The 16778-nt window shown below is 37.1% G+C and overlaps 1 long non-coding RNA gene across 1 annotated transcript; it reads right to left on the bottom strand.

Moving 5' to 3' along the window:
* Positions 1-280: 280 nt before the first annotated feature.
* Positions 281-6154, bottom strand: LOC130167997 (uncharacterized). Its single transcript, XR_008827365.1, has 5 exons — positions 5929-6154; positions 4276-5343; positions 3044-3434; positions 2493-2596; positions 281-866 (listed from the first exon to the last, which is right to left on the bottom strand). It is a non-coding gene; the product is annotated as an uncharacterized LOC130167997 (long non-coding RNA).
* Between the last annotated feature and the right edge of the window lie 10624 nt (positions 6155-16778).

Below are 16778 nucleotides of genomic sequence, written 5' to 3'. Positions count from 1 at the left end.
AGTGAAAGATCTGTGGGGGAAATACACTGAATTCAATTTTTACATTCAGTGCAGAAAATCTGTTGTAGCCTACTTGATGTCATACAGAGGATGACTTAACTAATACTTAATGTGGTTCCCTGTATTCTATCATTTCTGTTTGGGTGTGTGCCAAGTGGTTCTTCCTTTGGTTCCATATTCCAAGTATTTATAACAAAATAGCACACTTCTATAGATCAGCCGAGATTATGGGTCATTGAGGTCCAGCAGTGGAAAAATTCCTCATGATAGTCATAGCCGTTATTTTATTTGTTTGCTTGTTTATTTAACAGGGACAGTGCACATGAATAAACATCGCTGTGAATGCAACAGAGATAGCCAAGAGGCTATAATCCATTTTTGAAATGACAAAGTTATTGAGATCATCCATAAGCATGCAGAAGAATAAAGAAGATAATTAAAGTTAATAAAAACATCATTCAGGAATACATTGTCAGGTACCATTTAAGACATGCAACGCAAAGTCCCATAAGATGAAACATGCAGAACAATAAATGAGAGATATTAATATTGATAGAAATAAGGACCAAATAAGATCACACTGTGCTGCATTGTTAGACACAAGTAACATGCCAAGCAGAAGCACAGATGTAAAAGGGTTGCATAATATATAGAATACATACTCTATATCTGTCTGAGAAAAGAAAAACTCAAACTACACATGCATGCAGGTACATGAGGGCAGAGTGACAATAGCAAGTGTTTTTCCTGAATGTCAGAAAACTGTCAAGTATAGCGTTTACTCATCTCCTCTTCTCATCTGCTCAGACAGCAGCAGTAATCGTCTCGTTTGCCTTTTCACTGCACGCTCCTACACATGCCCAAATCTGTAAATTGATTTGGAACCTTTTGGTTAGTAGCTGCTTTTCATTATCAGCCTCGGTGGTTCACACCGCTAAGAGAAGCTGGCACATTATCTAAGCAAGCACCCACTTTCAGCGTCTCCCCCACCACTACGCTAATCTGCTTATCAACCGCTGATAGCATGAGCATGAATGGGCTCCACTAATGGCAGCTACTCAAATAATGGTCTTTTCAGAACAGTAATAAGCTGCGATGTGTTGCACTAAATGAAGCATATACTGAAGGTGCATCTGCCTTAAGGATTCACAGATAAAAATAACACAAATGAAGAATTCATTTCATTCAAATTCCTTTCTGTATTTTGATATATGATTTATACAGTATTGGTCCAGTGTAATACACCTTGCCCTTTCATTCTGTAGTGGGAGGCAAAAACTCAGGATAGCAAATATCAATGTGTGGGTTTTCAGTCTTCCTTACTGATGCTGAACCAGCAGCCAGGAAAATGACTTGAACATCACAGCTCAAAATAGACTTCTCACCATGCAGGTTATTATAATAATCAAATTAGAAACAACAACATTGTTCTGTGACAGTGTGATGATTTGATGATGCGTCAATGTGTAACATCTGATAAATTCCACTTGAATCATTAATTCTTCAAATGCTGTATAAAAGTATAACATCTCAGACACTCTTACCTGAGAGATAATGCTTCACAGTGAAACCACAAATCTCGACTTGGTGACTACAAATGTCTGGTAGTAAATTGCCACTGTCATGTCTCTAATTGTAAGTGAGCACATAATAAAATGCCTCAGTTTCAGTATAAATATGGCAAGAATGACAGTCAAGCTGCTAAATACCAGCCAACAGCCAGTAAGTCTAACCACCAGTCTCTTTTGGAGATTTATAGCGTCCTGAAATATAAATTCTGCAGACACAGCGTCATCTGTTGAGCAGTGGTGCAGTAATTGTGACAGATATTAATATTAATAACGTTGATATTTTTTCTAATTGTCAATAAATTCCAAGATAGCTGCTAATGCTAGCAAGCTGCCCCCCCCACTTGTTATTTTGCAATCTTGTAATGAAATCATCAAATTCATTCATCAATGGTCAATACCGTTATCATTATTATAATTTATTGCAGCTATTATATATCATTAACTTTATACTTGTTATCAATGTCGTCATTTTTACAATTATTCTGTGTGATTGTCAAAAATACAGAAAAAAAATTCTAACGCTAGCTGCTAATGCTAGCTAGCCCCCCCCACTTGTTTAGCAATCTGATGAAACCGTTAAATACATACATCAATGAAAAATTCAAACAAGATAGCTGCTAATGCTAGCAAGCTAGCCCCCATATGTATATATATATATGTATATATATATATATATACATATAAATATATATATATACACATATGTATATATATATATACACATATATATATATATATATATATATATATATGAAAAAATAAAAATAAAAATAAAACAATGAAAACGATACTACACAACTATGTACAAAAGTGTTTTAGAATGACACAACTCCTGCTGGGCTAGATGTGCAAAAGGAATTGATAAGGGGATGTGCAAAAGATCACAGTATAGACAATATCTATTATGTGCAGGGATAATACCTCAAGGTGTTGATGTAATGTGCTTGATGATTGATGAGGCCAGATGCAGAAGAAAAGGCACGTGCTGGTCCATCATTGGTGGTGATTAGACTGGACTTCTGGTCCTGATACAGACAAACATGTGATAGGAAAATTAGTTTAGATCATAGAAGTTCTTTATATTCAAACATGTTAGGTCTGTTGTGTGTGTGTATATAATAAATTGTGAGGATAGATATGAATATGCAAAAATAAATACAGTATGAATGTAAATGCAAGGAAATGAAAGGTTAACAACTAGAGGTGTGATAACAATTCAATGTACACACATTATATAACCAACAAATTGAGAAGTACAAATATGGATATACTGTAAAACACATAACCAATACAGGCACTGATGTATTTATTATCAAGATTGCTCTGTCTGGCAGGTGTTGTCAGGAGCTTGGAAGTTCTTGGCACCGGCTTGAGGAAAAAGGTTTTGGATCAAAAATGAATTTCATGTTTGCATGAAATGATAATACACAATATACTTAATCACAAGCTATGAGAGACACACACACACGAACCTTGGATGAAGCGGTTAAGGTGGAAACCGCAAGACTGACCCCGCCCTTTTACCAGTCTCTGTGTACAGCTGCACACGTGGTGGGTCAAAAATGCAGCTGAGGTGGCGCCTCTGTGTCTCCTTATGTCCCGGGTGCGGAGAGAATCCGGCTAAGAGACGTCCAGGGTGACGTGGAGATCCTGGATGAGGAGGGCCGTCTCCTCTGCCCCATGTGTCCTCCTCCAACAGTGCAGCCTCCATTCCTCCCAGGAGATCCTCAGGATCACCTTAACAACAGTCAGGCCGAGCATCCCGAGCTTCCCCTCCAACACGGACCACTATGCCTCAATGAGACGGCAGGCACCTCCAAGGATCCACCCCGAAGATGCGGTGTCGTCAATCTGGCCACCATGCTGGAAAGCCAACACACCAACATTGGTAACCCAGGCAACTGTTTCAGAAGCAGCACCAGCGAGCTTCTTTGTCACCGTCACAGTGTGAAGCAAAACTTAAATGATCAGTGGTGAGGTTAAACAGAGACACAGGCAAAGAAGAAATGCTTTTGTGGACATCTGTACAGAGATAAAGAGCAGAAAACTAAAACTCAGTGTGCAACATCCCCAGTTTTTCCCCAGAGTTTTAAAGTTTTCTGCTCTGTATCGTGACAGATGTTGACAAATCCATTTCTTCTTTTACAGTGTCATTGTTCAACCTCAACACTGATCGTTTGTTTAGTTTTGATTCAGACTTTCGACAAATACAAATCTCTTCAACACAAGTGCAATTGTTTCACGTACTCAAACTTGAATTTCTCATGCAGATTTATTTTACAGGTTTACAAAGGTTGATTTACAACTACAAACATTGGAATTATTTGTGAACATCACTTTACAAGCTCAAAATCATTTTGACCCTAATTTGAGCCTGGATACACAGTTACAGCCAACAACAGTTTTGTTTTTAAAAACATTTCCTAACTAATACACATCTCTCAGCATAAAGCAGGCTATGTTAAACATTACATGGTTGTGGTTTAACTGGTAGTTTACTATTTGTAGAGCTTTTGGTCAGTGAAGTGATAAATAGTTGTTACTGAGCAGTACCTCATTACTCCATCACAATAAGTTCCTGAACAACAAATTCGAGACAGCAACTTTCCAAAAATTTTTTTTTTTTTTTAATTAAATTGTGATATTCAAGCCAGACAGATTATTTTAACATTTTGTCATTTAAATCATCGTGCGCATGACTTACCATTTCTTGCTGGTTTCAGCGACGGCAAGGTGTGGTTCCAGCCCGAGGTGGATTCTGCCATCCCATGACATATAACAGAAGAAAAAATAAGAAAATGTTTAGCAGCTCCTCTTGACTATGAAATGTTTTTGAAGCATTATAAAGTACTTCAGAACATAAAAGATCTATCAATCATCCTTTTAAACCTTATTTAGCATATACTGTAATAAAACAAGACTTTATGAATAAATCTGAACAAATGATACATGTACATGGGAAGAATTTGTAGAAGACTTCTATATAAAAAAACATTAGTGGTGAGGCAATACAAAACACTGAAAGAGGAAGAGCTTCTGTCAATGTCTGAACACATGCAAAGCACAAAACTGTAAAAACATGGTGCTCATATCAGTGTGCTGTTCCAACAGCATCACTTATTTAGAGGGAGATTGTTACTGGAGCAAATAAATATTAACTGTCTCACACATTAGGAGTCATGATGAATAATGAACATAGTTGTTACTCTGTTGCACTGTTGATTCAACTACGTCTTTTTATTAAACAAACTTACATATGACAGTGAAATTCAGCTTTAACTTCATCTACAACTATTTTTTCGATTTTAAATGGTTGATTGTAAATTGTACACTACAGTATTTAATTAATCCATTTATTATTCTTTTACACATTTCCAGTGTTGTAAATAGTTCAAATCAATGTAGTTTATAATGTCCAATAAAGTTATTTCTGAAGCTCTTGCTTTAACTTTGTTGATGGTTTTTATAGAACACATCTGGTATGAATTTTCACAATAGCTTTAATATTTATAAATTCTGATCTTAAAAGTGTTGCTACCATCACCTGTCAACAATAGCAGCAGAATGAAGTTGCAGGTAAGAAAGTGAACCTGTGAATACTGAAGACAGAGAATAATAAACAAACTCATCAGCAGTTAGTCTGTCATTTCATCAGAGGAAGCTGAACTGGGAGTGGTTTTCTACCATCATCATCACAGCACATTAGAGAATTAAGGATGTCCATGCAGTCTCCCTTCTCCACAACCAGATGAATGGAAACTAATGAGCTGCTCTGTACAAAAAGAAAAGAATAAAATTATACATTAATGAGACATTTTTAAAGATTTATGTGTTCAATAGAAAGAAATACCACAAACAGACATGGGAAGTGATTGCTGATTTTGATCTTTCCATTGGATTTGTAGACAATAACAAAATATAGGATATGCCCAGTCTCATTCATTAAGTGAAGGTAGGGGTGGGCGATATGGCAAAAATATATCACGATTTTTTAAAAATAAAATTACGATTTCGATTTTATCACGATCTTAAATTGGAAAAAGAAAAACAGACAATTTAGACCAAAGCACCTTTCTTAACAGATTTTATTTCAAATAGTCGCAGTTTTGCCTGCATATGCAAACAACGTAAAATTTAAGGTAAACAACAACATTCTAATAAAGTGCACTCTTGCAAAAGTAGTAACAGAAAGTAAAATATCAATCAAAGACATTACTGACAGTCATTTAAACAGGATTTATTTATCAAAACACTAAATAGCTTATTGAAACGCAAAAATACAAACTAAAGTGACTGTGGTTATCACTTTTAGTGCAACAGTTTTGAACAAAAAATATCAAACTGCAATGTGTATAACCTGAATTATCTGTTAGCTGTTTGGCTCTCAGCATACTGCTTGGGGTGCTTCCTCTTCAGGTGATTAAACAGGTTCGTCGTGTTACCACCCGACGTGCGAACGGTTTCTGAGCAAATTTTGCAAATTACATTTGCTTGCGCTTGATCAGTTGCGGAAAATCCAAACCAATTCCTCATAATGGAGGTGGAATTTTTTTTAGCGACCAACTCCGTTTGGCTTTCAGCCATCGCTCTCCATGTGCTACCGCTACACACACAAACAAGGAGGCGGGTAGGAAAGCGCGTCACTGCCCGTAATTCGATATGATTGGTCGGTAAGGTTGACGACGTCAATACGTCTGGTGCGTCGGTGCATTAGCATAGAACTGCAATTTATAGAATGTGCCCTAGACGATCCCACGATCTCTGCAGTTTTAAAGATCGTCTTCACGTTGTAATCCTTCACGATCTAATATCGTCATATCGCCCACCCCTAAGTGAAGGTGTACTAAAAAATGAAAGTGGATGAATGTTCACCATCAGAAAGTTTCATCATACATAGAAGAAAGAATATAGAAGCTCTACACATAGTAGCAAGGTTGATTTGATAATGTGATAACCTTTGAGATATTGTTGCCCACTCATTCAGTCTTTGGTCAAGTTTCCTAACGAGCATGACAAGCAATAATCTAGTGTTCACTTTTTTCTAAAAGGAGATTTAGAAACGTTTTCTTCATAATGTTTTGTTAAGTATAGAGAATCAGGAACGCTATTTAGCCATAGGCACATTTGTAGGATGTATTATCTGATGTATGTGAATCGTTAAAGCCGTTAATTTCTTGTGTGGTGTCTGGTGAACTATGGCATCACCATGCTTTTATAAATGCAAAGGATGCAGAGAAAGCTATAACAAATACAGAGCTGGTCCAATTTTTATTTGTTTAGAGATTGTACAATAAATTCCTCAGGTATCACAGTCTGGCTCCTGAGTCAGATAGGACTCATTAGAGCTCAAGCAGCTTATTCCCCTTCATTTGATTTACGATGGCCTATCTCTGTTTGTGGAATTTGCCTACATGATAGTGCTGTCAGATATAACTAAGACAAAGAGTTGGTGCTGTTCCGAGCATATCTACAGGGATTCTCTTAGTGTGATTATGGCTAAATCATGTTTCCTTATATACCCAGCTGCTGCTTTTACCCTCCTGCATCTCCTCTCTCGGGGTATGTAACAGAATCTGGATTGGATGAGGAACTAATGAGAGATATGAGAAAAGCTAAAACACATGAATCATTTATTCAGGTCTAGTGTGACCTCAAATCCTCTGTGATCTCTAACTTTTTTGTTATTGTTTGCTATTATGAGGCGTTCCTCAGTGTGATATAATCTCCCTATAACCATATCCCAAGCACAGAATTTATCTTCAGTCGGGAAGCAATATCAACATAAACTAACCACAATAAGGTCAATAATGTGAACAGAGCTCAGGTAAACAGGTTTTTAAAATGAAGTTTTTACTGACTAGTTACTTTCTTTTCTTGTCTTTGTTTTTTTTATCTCATCTCTGCAATTCAGATTCAACTCAATTGTATCAAATGGAAAAAGGAACCAATCCTGAAGACGACTCAAGCACTGACAGGAGTGATGGAGACTGTGTGTTTTTCAGCACCAAGCTTTATTAACGGCAAGAGTGACACTTTCATTAAAGTAACAGGAGGTTGTCTTGAATTGAGTGTCACATCGGTATTTTGGATCCTGATATATCTGTTTGTGTGTGCGTTTGTGTGTGTGATGTGTGGATAAACTGGTATTAGTTGATGCTGCTGAAAACAACCAAACTTTCTACTCTCACACAAGTTTGACAATTGTCTGTTTCTGTAGATGAATACGTGTTTTGTGATTTGTTTGCTGCATGGGTTCTGTGTTCTACGTTGAATACATTTGAGTAACCTGACCATATGACTTCAAATATATGAGATAATATGTTGCAGTAATTTGAACTTTCTTCTATGGAAGTTTGGGAGATCACCTTTAGAATCACAAGCCCACAATATAGTTTTGATTCATTCATTACATTCAAAAGCTTAGATTTTCTTTCAGTTCCCTTTATCATTTTGAGGCTGCATCCTTTTCAGATTGCAGGTGCATCAATTTAAGTATGGTGCTGTTCACTTCCTCATTAGCTGCCTTTTTGTTTCTGTGGGGTTCAGAGGATAAAATCATATGACTGAAAGCCCAGGTTTCATTCCCATTTTTGGACTATGGAAGGAGACAGGTGTAACAGAAAACAGGAAGACAGGTGTGTATGCATGCCAAAAGATACAGTAATATACGGTTGTAAGATGTTAAACCTCTGCCATTTTGCTCTCTAAAGTCACATGAGGCATTTAAATGTTAAACAAACGTAATCCCGATCTCTCACTGAGTGCACAGCAGGGTTTCAGAATGCCATAGTCAATTAAGCCCAAGCCAGAGACCATTTCTTTCCTCTGTATGGCCTTATAGTAAGGTTATAGTGCATTTCAACATTTTTTCCTCCATCTAGCTGAATGGAGGACAAAAATGTTGATGTGCGAGTAAATCATAGTGAGTGAGGCATCACAAGGCTTACCTGCCATTTCTAATGCTGGCCTTACATCAAACAACTTTTTAAGTGATTGCACTGTCACTGATAAACTTCCAATGTCAGAATAAAATCATGAAAGTTTTGCTAGAGTCGTGGCGTGCTCCCTTCATCTCGAATGTTTTGTGTCAGGTGATCGTCCGAGCTGTCTTAGGTCAGCCTTTCTTCCTATAAATGTCCACCAGGTCATTGATGGGAAATAATCTCATAGAATCTAGTCATAGTCATGCCCTAGCCTTTACAAAATCTTATAGTGTGAGACTAAAAACTCTGTGACTTATGACACATTGTCTTTCGATGTGAGAGGATGTCAGTCTTTTCAAACTCATGTATAATAGGCACTAGTCAAAATGAGCAATAATGCTGTGAAGGCCTATAATGATCTGAATTGTACTTAAATAACCCTTTCTCCTCTCCTCTGCTCACACAATCAGCATGGGATTGAAAAATGTTTTTCTATGTGGTTTAGACTTGTGGTATTTAAGCTGCTCTATAAGAGGTTTAAATACACACAATCAACTAATTGATACAAGCTGAACGTTCCAACAGCCAAATAGGTAATTAGCCCACATATAAACAGCCATAGTGGCCATCCATCCATAGATCTGGAGTTTCATTTACAAATGTGAGTCTCCTCTCCTCACTGACAATTTCAGCTAAAATAAAAATGAAATACTGAAGCTTGTCGGGAACTGATTAAAATCAAAAAAACACTACAGTGTGTGAATGGTAAGATGCCTTTTCACAGGAGATGCGCAGTTCAAAGTCAGTCTCTTAGATAAAGCTATTAGCATCCCTGCTTCCTCTCTCTTGCTCTGCATCGTACTCTCATCTCATCTCACCAGAAATAGGTATGCAGTAAGAAATTTGTGCATGCAGGGAGTGAATCTTTCAATTTGAAAATTAAAGGAGACAGGCTTTCACTACACTGCCTTAAAAATGTGCATCTCTCCATGGTGCATAGTATTAAATTTGAATCACTTTAGAAAGCGTTTATTCCTAGATTTATTTTTGCACTTTGTCATACTGATAACATGCAAGGTTAACAGAGTTTGACCAGATTTTAAGGAGTGCATTTTGTTCATAAAAGAACTACATGTTCACAGACTTTATTAATCTTGTGAGGTGTGAGATGGGTAAGACAAGTCAGAGTGGGTTTTTTTCTGTTTGCCAAACTGTTAACACCTCATGCACTTGATTGAATATGAAGAAAATTGCCCCAGTAGCCTCTTGAGCATTCAACCGAGAGTAAACTGCAAAAGGGGGCAGGAGTATATATGACCCTGACTCTCAACAGAGGGAGTTTAGGTCCAAGGTAAAATTGGAAATACTCAGCTAATTTCATCCAGTGCATGACCTCTGCCACTTTGGGACTTCATTGCCTTTAATTCATCAAGAGTTTGAGTTGAAGGCAATTATTCCTGCTGATCTCACTTCTTTGCGGGCATACGGCAGCGTGTTGGGAATTGTAGCATAATTTTGTTTTATTTTATTTTTTAACTGACAGTCCTGCTCATCTGACAGGTCAGTAAGCACAGATAGATACATGGTTACTGCTGATAAGCTGCTACAGTTTATCTATATGTCACCTCTGTGGAGAATGAATGAGATGAAAATTTGTGTAACAGATATTGTAATTGTCATTCCGTTATGAGCTGGCTGTGATTGTGTGATGCATGCAGGTGTGCTGATACTGATTCTGTCATCCTTAATATTCATGGAACACAGAGACAGTAACTGTGCGAGCTGCAGCTATGATTTTGTAATACATATTGAGTCAGTTATAAGGCAAACTCATAAACTAGGGTATGTAAAACTTTTACTGTAATGACTCCAATATTTGATATCGTGTCGAGTTGTCATGAAGAATGAACAGTGAGTGTGTTTTCATGCAAACGTGAATAAGAATACAGGTTTAAATTCCTTTTATAAATGTATTATTAAATTTGGAAAAAGGAACATTTTGATCCCAGTGACTTTCATTAGACATAATGCTGCCTTATTAAATGCTATTTATGTATTCATGGTCAGCAGAAAGAAAAGTTAATGGGAACCATGTTAATGTGTAGTATCTCATTTCATGCTGCCATATCCAACAATATTATTAAAGTGATATTATACAGTTAGGCATGGGAGCCTACCTGGGCCATTAAAAGTGGAATATACTATTTACATGCACTAACTTAAACAAAGTACTTGAGTGTCAAACAATATTTCCATGTCATTTGCATATAAAATGAAAAAATATTCTCTCTATGTTGGTGTCTGTGGTTGTTATAATCCAGATGCCTGACTATGTCCTCTTTGAGCAGCTTAAGATAAAAACTAAAAGGCAAACACATCAGCTCCCTCAGTGTGGAACACTTCTTCCACCTAAATTCATCACCACATCCTGTCAACACACACACACACACACACACACACGGCCATGCCTATTTCCCTGTCATAAGAGTGCCACCTGCTGATATGAATCATGTCCAGCATCCCTTTGACATCTCTACAATAACGGACTCCATGTGTCAGAATGGAAACACAGCCAGTCTTTCATGGGTAAACAGCAGCTTCAGCTGGTTTTACAACTATTTCTCATGCTAATGCTTCAGGTCTGCTTGCTGTTTATTTTAAAGCTCATTAATTATCAAGGGAAGGGAATCTGTGATATTAAAGGCGAGAGGTAGTGAATGCACCAAGTGTTTAATTGCCAGTGTCTTTATTGCAGCCTGTTAATGATGAAGAAGCTGATGAGATGTTCCATTTTTATAGGGAAAATAGATACGGGAGACATGAAGATAGGGCTAATATGAATAAATTCAGCAAAACACACTTGAAAGAGAAAGATACCAGGAGAAAATTATTTTCTCACACACATACACACTTCCAAATACTTGGTTTTCAGTGAGAAAAAAAAAAAATTTTTTTGCCATAGGTAGAAACACCGTTACTATGTGCCTGCAATGCAATAGTGTTATTCATCTTCCATACGGAAATTTTGGCACATAACTAGATCCGCAGATTTGAGAACACACCCAGACAATATGTATATATATATATATATATATATATATACATATATATCAATGCGTGTGGCTCGATCGGGAATGATGTACTACGGCAAATGGCGATAAAAGGGGAAAAAATTACCATAGAGAATGAATGGGGAGACGTTTTCAAAACGACCAACTTTGGGGTTCTACTGCTGCGTCATTCTTCAACGTAGAAAAATGGCTGAAGCATTTAACGTTACCCTCCACCTCTCCCATCGCCTACAATACAAATTCAAGAGCTGATTTCAGGAGAAAAGCAGAAATGACTCTTTTTCTATAACTTCCTCCTGTGTCCACATTTGTGGCTATATAAACACCAAAGCCAGATGTGCAGTGCAGAACACATTTTTTCCAATGCACAAACTTGAATTTCTCGTGCAGATTTATTTTACAGGTTTACAAATGTTGATTTACAATTACAAACATTGGAATTATTTGTGAAAATCACTTTACAAGCGCTAAATCATGTTGACCACACAACTTCCGGCCAGGGACACAATAAAATCATAGCGAAACAGAATGCAGATAGTGATTGAGATCCAAATCCATCAAATTTCTCAGTGTGAAACAGACTATGTCGAAATTTATGTAACCAAGTGTCTTATCTTTCCACACTTTATTTTTGTTCTGTATTACATGTGTGACACCAAAACAGTTTCCAACAACAACCAACACTTATAATTACTTACAATATGGCAGCCCTATGTAATTCAAGGAGACACACTTCAGGAAGCGTAACACATAGCAAACACAGGAAAGTCTGGTACGTCCATGGATGTGTTATAAGACCCCCCTCAACTGGAAACGTCCCGTTTATTGTGTATAGTGTAAGTATATTGTGTATTATCATTTCATGCAAACATAAAATTCATGTTTGATCCAAAACCTTTTTCCTCAAGCCAGTGCCGAGTACTTCCAAGTGACTGAGGTCAGTGTTAGGATGAGTCTCTACAGCATGAATGAAACTACGTTACGTCCTTTGTACAGATTGAAACTTGCACTCTCAAAATTTCTCCAGGAACTTTCTAGTTATTATTGTACCACATCACAGACAAGCAAAAGTAATACTTTGGGAATAATAATTAATAATTACACATAAAATGATACATTTTCTTAATGTTTGTACAGACATACACTTTTATGTGCATTTTTATTATGTGTCTCTTTAAATTTACCACTCAATGGACGTCCTTATATTTTCCACCAGTGTGGAACAGCAGGTATTTAAGATAAAATAATGATTTACAGGAAATGCCAATGTGCAGCTAATTGCATGCGGTATGGTTGAATAATTGCAGTTGTGTGTGCTGTCAGTCCCTGTGCATGCTATTGTCTGGTTATGCTGGAAATATAAAAGAGCTATAGTCTTTGTTTTCATAGGGAGAGGAGGTGCTGGTTGCTTGGTAACACAGCATGCCGGGAAAGTTAACAAACAAAGTGAAATATTAATAATAAAATAATAAATATAAGAAACTTTTTCATCATTCCTTCAATCAACTTTCACTGGTATTTCAAAAATAAGTATGCTATATTGACTTGTGCTATTGGTCTCAAAGCAAAGATCACAACAGCTGATGAGCCAGATCCCATTTATTAAAGTGACACTCAGCCAGGATTGTTCCTTGCAGGCTTGTGTCAATATGGGCTTTGTGTTATGATCTAATGGCTTGCCACTAAAATAGAGAAGGTCATTAATAATGTTATAGCATTTGCATTTTTTCCTTGCTGTCATTTTCATATTGTCCCTCTGGGTTATTCTCTCTGTTTATGATACAACAAGGCGTCCACCTCTGTCTATATGTATTCCTGTTTGCAATTTGATTAGAAATCATAATAGGGTGAAGAGCTCTCTAACCACTGCTGTCTATTATATACTGTGTATGCCTTCACTGAGGGATTTACAGTAGCTGATCTATGAGTGTTTGTCACCATCTATGTCCAGCTGGTTCTCATGAAGCTGTATTGAATGCAAGACAGCAGCTAAGGTAACTGACTCATTTTATGTTAAATACCACGCACCAGACATACTTGTGCACTTACACTCTGATCAGTAATAAGTCTTATTCTCACCAACAACAACAACATTATTATGCTATATACGTTTTAGCCCACCATGAAGCCAGGAACCAATTTAGATCTTTGTAGGAGGCTGAGAGTTGGAGTGGTGAGGCTGGATTTGACTGTGGAAGTTTGTATTGCCACTAATGACCTTCTGTGACATTTGTAAGAGCCTGTGTGGTTATCTAAGGACCAATATAGTGCAGGGTCGGAACACAGGAGATCCTAAAAATGAACCACACTGAGGAGTTCTGTTAACTTCAATTGTTTAAATGTTTAGATGAATATTTTGACATTTCAGGAAATACACATAGCCTATTCATTTGAAGTTTTAAGGCCTGGTCACACCAGAAAGTGGCACAGCAAGCTTAATCTTTGCATTGTAGCAAAGTATTTGGTTCTGGAAACTGATGTGACACATAGTGTCTCGTTGGTGAACTGCTGTGGTTGGCCAGCTAATGGCAAACATTCTAGCTAGCCAGGTAAGCACCAGTACGTTACAAAGCTCTATTGTGCTGTTTCTAACAGTGCATTCAGGGGAAATTTGTACCATCATTCTCTTCTGGGGAGCAGTTTCACAGGAGGTCAAATAAAAGTGGATGATGCTACATCTAATAAGCTGCAATGGCTTCCTCTGTTTCAGACTATCCGGGTTTCTATCACCCTCACTGGTAAATAGCATACTATCAAGACGTCAAGATGGCTTGCTGTTGGTCACCAGTGCAAGTGGAAGAATTGAATGAGGTGATTGTGATGTGAAATTTCACAGTTTTAAATGTTGGTGTAAGCAACCTTTGATGGCTGGCATATAACCCCTTGTAAAATATGATGTTTTTCAAACTTTCTCTTCTATAGATAAAACTAGCTAGCCATTTCTTCCCGTCCAGTCTCGGTGCTATGCTAAGCTAACCAGCTGATGGCTCTAGCTTAATATTTAGTGGTCTTGAAAACGAATAAGGGTATTTCTCAAAATGCCCCAAAAAAATGCAATAATTATATTGTCTTCATTTCAACTGTATTATGAATGAATTTACAGCAGCCTGAACATTCAACCATCTCAATGTTAATAATTGTTTTTCAGCAGGTTGTTTTGGCATAAATGGGGCAAGGGAGTCTCATGTGTAAAGTGATTTGGGTGGCACTGAGTGTGAAAAGTGTAAAAGCACAGTGCAGTGCTACAGGAGATGATGCTCAGGCTCCTCTCATGCACCTAATAGCTGCTGAGTGACTTAAAGGCAGGCGCTAATTCGGGGGATTTATCACATGATGGATGGGAGCTGATGTGGTAAGAGACCTATGAAGGCCCTAGACAGCAGTGATAAATCTTGGTTCATGCATGAAACCACAAACATATTTGCATCTCTCATTTCACCACATGAAATTAGCAGTAAAATGTGATGGAACAGACCAGAGCCCATTCCACGGATCACTAGAGGACGGATAACCATTTTCATCCCAATTTCTGCAATCTAATTTGAGCACTGGCTTGGACTCTGAAGTGTAGTGGTAATATTGAAGCATTACTCATACGGAAAGGCACTGATCAGATCGCTTTGATACTGTCCAGGTCTGCGTGTACAGAAACATGAGAAGTAAATAGCAGATCTGGAGGTGCTGATGATGACAAATAATTCCAATATTTTTATTCATTACAGAGAGGAACTCAGAGTCTTATGTATCTCTATTGATCTGTAGTGTGTGTATGGGTGTATGTGTGTGTGCCATTAATTCATTGGTTGCTTGGGAAAAGTATGCAGGCTGCTGTTGTAATGGACAAAGTGCTTGGCAATATATTGTTCTGCCTTTCAGGTAGAAGCCATATATGGAGAAAATGCTGTTTTTTGTGTTTCTAATGCCATTTGTCTTCTTTATGTGTGATATTACTTAGCAACTATATTGAGGGGCAGGTGTTTTTCCATCTCGATGTTAGTATATCATCTTCAAGCCTGTATTTATCATAACTGAAATTGATTTTCCTTTTTTCTTTCTGTGTAAGAGGCAACAAAGCTCTTCAATGTCTGTAGTCCATATGTTTTCCTTGTCCTTAAACCTGTCTAACTTACAGACTGTGATGCACTTGATTAATGTGCTTACATTGGTCGGTAGAGCTTAAACTGATGTAGCCAAATTGTCTTTTCTAAAATGATCTGTGAAAATTTTAATCAATCATTTCAATGAATGTCTATGTGTTATACAGTAATTGTATATGCTCAGTTCTGTAAGTTATGTTTGTAATATTCACATTTTACAGTATAAAATATACAAGAGATTTCCTCCCTTTTCCAGCATTAACTGTCACTCAAAGCAACAGCAAAGCCTTTGCTCAGCTGTCCGCCATAACACGTAATTACATGCTTGTATAGCACCTGGACAGGTTGAATAAATATCTAAAGGATAGTTGATGAAGTGAAGCCATAAAAGCCCAGACCACATCTTTTTAATGGCCTAATCACAGTCATTTCTAAGAGAGTTATGTTTGGGAAGAAGAATCCTGAGAGAAAATAAAACAAGACACAGAATGGGTAATTTGTTGTAGTAACTTCTGAGATCAAAACAGTCGACATGGTTTTATTGTACTTTTCAATTATATGCTCTTTTAGAAACATGGCTTGTCTTTTATTAATTATTTGAAATTAACACACATAATTGGAAAGAAAAGCGACTTTGGCACTCTCAGATATTTAGAACACAAAGAAATGCTAAAAGATTTTAGTTGTGATACTTTTGTGCATTTATTGCTTCAGAATGATTAAAATATAAGTATTTTTTTTCTATTGTAAATGAACAGTTCCGACCTTGTTGAAAGAAAATATCCTCATTACCTCAGAGCTCAAGCTCCCATCAATCTGTTGATCTGTTCGGCACTTTGAACACTTACAAACTACAGTTTTTTTTGGTTGAAAAAACAATTTTTCTACCTCCAGCTTAGAGTCTGAAACCAAATGAAATGTGACAAGGGTCTATTTCCAATGCATATTTATCATTACAGCAGCCAAGGTATGAGTGGATACTAATGTAATTGTAATGTATTAAAATGATTTCATTTCATACAGTATTTTACATCATAGAGCCACAGTCTAGGGGTATCTTTCTGACATATCTCTCCCAGACACTCAGTTCAGTGAGATAATTACTATTCTGTTTCC

Source organism: Seriola aureovittata, chromosome 4 (genome assembly GCF_021018895.1).
Source record: "Seriola aureovittata isolate HTS-2021-v1 ecotype China chromosome 4, ASM2101889v1, whole genome shotgun sequence".
In the NCBI taxonomy this organism is placed as follows: domain Eukaryota; kingdom Metazoa; phylum Chordata; class Actinopteri; order Carangiformes; family Carangidae; genus Seriola; species Seriola aureovittata.
This window is presented reverse-complemented; position numbering and strand designations above follow the sequence as displayed.